The sequence below is a fragment of the Petaurus breviceps genome, unplaced genomic scaffold (assembly GCF_028583685.1).
Source record: "Petaurus breviceps papuanus isolate PSGF00001 unplaced genomic scaffold, PetGlider_PUasm1.0 189, whole genome shotgun sequence".
NCBI classification, from domain to species: Eukaryota; Metazoa; Chordata; class Mammalia; order Diprotodontia; family Petauridae; genus Petaurus; species Petaurus breviceps.
The window spans coordinates 2,271,306-2,275,854 of record NW_027185809.1 but is presented as its reverse complement, the minus strand read 5'-3'; positions in this window follow the sequence as shown (position 1 = coordinate 2,275,854).

Here is a 4,549-nt window from a genome sequence, read left to right as displayed (position 1 = left end):
ACACACACACACACACACACACACACACACACACACACACACACACAAAACTAGCCATGTAACCTTGGGCAAGTTACTTAACACCAATTGCCCTCCAAAAGACAAAAAAAGAAAGAAATGACCTTCCTTCAGGGGCAGCCAGGTGGCACAGTAAGAGTGCCAGCCTCAGAGTCGGGAGAGCTGGGATCGGTTCCGGGCTCAGATACTTATCACCCACACAAAATAACTGGCCGTGTAACCTTGAGCAAGTTACTTAACCCCAATTGCTTAGGAGCAGCCAGGTGGCACAGTGAGTAAGAGTGCCGGTCCCAGCATTGGGAGACCTGAGATCGGTTCTGGCCTCAGATACTCGGCACCCACACAAAAATAACTGGCCGTGTAACCTTGACCAAGTTACTTAACCCCAATTGCTTAAAATAAAATGCATTAACTAACCTTTATATTAGCACTTTTATGGTTTATGAAGGTATATAAAGCAATACATGCGTGCCTATGTGCACTTTATGTATGTTATATTTAGGCTGTCCAGAACTAAAATTTTACTCTGCTTAACTCCTAGAGACCTAAAGATTTGACAGATCACTTCCTGACAGTTCCTTTGAGAAATATGGTTAATTTCAAATCCGGCCTCAAACACTGAACACTTACTACCCATGACCTGCCCTGCCTTCTCCCCTCCAAAAAGAAAAAAAAAGAAATATGGTTAATGGTTAATGCTAATGCTACAAAAGTAAAGTATGGCTTTAGAGTGAGAATAAGGAGGGGACTTTTGAGGTCATCTGGTTCCTCCTGATTGATTTTATATGAGAAAATTGAGACACAAAGGGGTTAAATGATTACATAGACATGAAGCAAGAGGTTTTGACTCCAAAATCAGCCTTCCCAGCAAAACTGCTCTAACTTAATGAAATTTATAAATAGCATTTGTAACTTTAATCAATCCCAAGGAAGAGAGAAAATATTACTCACTATATTTTATGGAGTACTAAGTTAAAAATTAGGTAATAAGGGGACAGTCAAGATGGCGGAGTAGAAGCAGGTCCTCCACACGGCTCCGGTTCCACCTTCCCCAATCCATGTAAGAGGAGAATCTGAACAAACTTTGGAGCTGCAGAACCCCAAAAATGATGCAGAGAAGCTAACCTCCCACTGAGGACAGGCCGGCAGGAATTGGCCAGCGCAGTGTTCAGGGAGCCAAGCCAAGGCCCACCATGAGCCAGAAGTCTTAGCCCCAGGGCGGGCCAGATGACTCCCCAGACAGAGGGACTCCAGATCAGCAGCAACTGTGGCCATTTCTAGATTTATCAACACGTAGATGGGAAAGCCAAAGTGAGAGGTCAGTGCAGTGTGGACTTTGGGAACAGTAGTTGGGAGAGTGTAGGCTTTTGTCCCAAGTGCGAGAAGCCACTGAGAAGCCCAGCATCATGCTGAAGCTTCAGCTCCTGGCCTGCAGAGTGTAGGGGGACCAAGCACCAGTCTGAGGGATAATTGCTCTTGCTTTAACCTGCTTGGATCTGGATTGCAGTCTAGGGTGGAGGTCCTGGGGTGTGTGTCAAGCTTGCCAGAGCATTTGGAGGTTTCAGCAAGGGCTTCCAACAGCTGAGAAAACCCCAGCGTTTGGTATGAAGCTTCTCTGTCTGGTACCAGAGTCCTATTGTGGCAAAAAGCCCAGGGGTCAAGTGATTGAGGGGTGACATGACCAGGCAAAGGAAACAAAGCAGACAGAAGATTCCAACATTACACTCCTATTTTGGGGATAAGAAGGAGCAAGGCATGGAACAGGAGGAAAACAGTGAAGTCAGAACTCCTGCACCAAAAGCTTCAAAGGAAAATAAGAGCTGGTTATAGGCCATAGAGGACCTTAAGAAGCAGATAGGAGAAGTGGAGGAAAAATTGGGAAGAGAAAGGAGAACAATGCAAGAAAATTACAAAATGAGAGTCAACAGCCTGACTGAGGAAAATAATACCTTAAAAAATAGACAAACTCAAATGGCAAAAGAGGCTCAAACAGTCAATGAGAAGAATGCCTTAAAAAGTCGAATATGCCAGAAGGAAGAAGAATCTCAAAAGCTCACTGAGGAGAATCATTGCTTTAGAATTAGATTGGAGTAAATGGAAGCTAATGACTTTGTGAGAAATCAAGATGCTGTTAAACAGATCCAAACAAATGAAAGAGTAGAAGGCAATGTGAAATATCTCATGGGAAAAACCACTGACCTGGAAAATAGATCCAGGAGAGATCATTTAAAAATTACTGGACTACCTGAAAGCCATGATCAAAGTAAGAGCCTAGAAATCATCCTCCAGGAAGTTCTCAAAGAAAACTTCCCTGATGTTTTAGAACCAGAGGGCAAAACAGAGGTTGAAAGAATCCACCGATCACCTCCTGAAAAAGATCCCCAAAAGAAAACTCCTAGGAATATTATAGCCAGGTTCCAGAATTCCCAGATTAAGGAGAGAATATTACAAGCAGCCAGGAAGAAACAATTTGAATATTGTGGAAACACAATCAGGATAACCTAGGATCTGGCAGCTTCTACACTGAGGGATCGAAGGGCTTGGAATATAATATTCTGGAGGTCAAAGGAGATGGGATTAAAACCAAGAGTCACCTACCCAGCAAAACTGAGTATCATGTTTCAGGGGAAAATAGGGTCATTCAGTGGAATACAGGACTTTGAAGAATTCTCGTTGAAAAAACCAGTTGAACAGAAAATTTGACATTCAGATACAAGAAGCAAGAGATGCATGAGAAGGTAAACAGGGAAAAGAAATCATAAAGAACTTATCAAAGTTGAAGTATTAACATTCCTACATGGAAAAACAATAATTGTAACTTATGAAACCTTTCTCAGTAGTTGAAGGGAATAGAAATTATAATAGAACATAATTTATATATATATATATATAAAGAGAGAGAGGTATGTTTATATGTGAGGGTATATGAATACATATGTGAATGTGTGTATATATGTTTACAGGTAGGTATACATAGAGGGCACAAGACCAATTTAACAGGAAGGGATGATACTTAAAATTAAGAGGTGAGAGAGGAATATAATGAGAGGAGATGGGGAGAGACAGAATGGGGTAAACTATCTCATATAGAAGAGGCAAGGGAAAATGCTTACAGTGGAGGGGAATACGAAGGCAAAAGGGAACAGGTCAACCTTATTCCCATAGAATTTGGCTTGAGGAGGGAATGAAATACACACTAAATAGGGTTTCTTACCCTACAGAAGAGTAGGGGCGAAGGGAATCAGAGCAGGGATGATGGAAGGGAGGGCAGGCTGGGGGGGAGGGAAGTTGGAAGCACCCACTTTTGAAAAGGTATGGGATCAAAGTAGAGAATAGAACAAGTGGGAGGTGGGATAGGAGGGAGGGAAATATAGTCAGTCTTTTACAATATATCTACTATGTTACTGTTTTGCATTAGCCACACATGTACAACCTATACTGAACTGCTTATCTTCCCAGTAAGGGTGGGAGACAAGGGAGGAAGGGAATGAATCTGGAATTCTAAGTTTTAAAATCAAATGTTTAAATGCACACACACACACACACACACATATATATATACTATTATTAATACTATTTCACATGTAATTGGGAAATAAGATATACAGGCACTGGCGCATAGAGATCCACTGGAAAAGTCGAAAGGGGTATGGGAGAAAATACGAGAGCAGATTGGAGGAGGGGATATCCTGTGGGACTGCTATTTTGGAGTGGTGGGTAAGGGAAAAACTGGGAGAAAATTTGTAACTCAAAATCTGGCAGAAATGAATGTTGTAAATCAGAAGTTAATAAAGTATTTGAAAAAACAAAAAAGTTTTTTAATGTGAATTTAAATATGTATTTATTTATATTGTTTAATATAATCTATAATGTATATAATTACAAAATTCAATTATGTAGGACATAATTTATAGAATTATATAATTTAATATTAATATATTTAAATATATTTGTGAACTTGTATGCACACATATAGAAAATATTTTTAAAAAATTAAAAAAAAAACATGATCGCTTTCTTCAATGATTGGTACTTCAACAGATTCAAAATCTGGTTCTGTTGGCTTTGATGCTTCCACCATAATTTCTGTTCTTTCTGTTTTCATGTTCACATTAAAAAAAATGTTTAGTTCTGGTATTTTAGGGAACAGAATCTTAAAAAAATAATTTTACTATGTTAGTAACATTAAAAACAAGAACTTCATATAATTTCAGAAAACATATTTTAAGCTAAAATACTTTTTCTATTTATACCTTTAACTCTTCAGTGTGATTTACTATTTCTTGCAAAATGTTTATAATTCCATTGCCAACAACATTGTCACAAAATCAGAACATAAATACTTGATTACTGTCTAATTCAGCTTTTGTCTCTCTCACCACTGAAAAACCAAGTGTGATTCCAAAGGAGATACTTCTTAGTTGAACAGTATGTTTTAAAAAACTTTAATATTTTCAAATTTCCTGTGCTATTAACAACGTAATGATAAAATACTCCTATTATGGCCAATTTCAAGCTTCCAATGTGATGT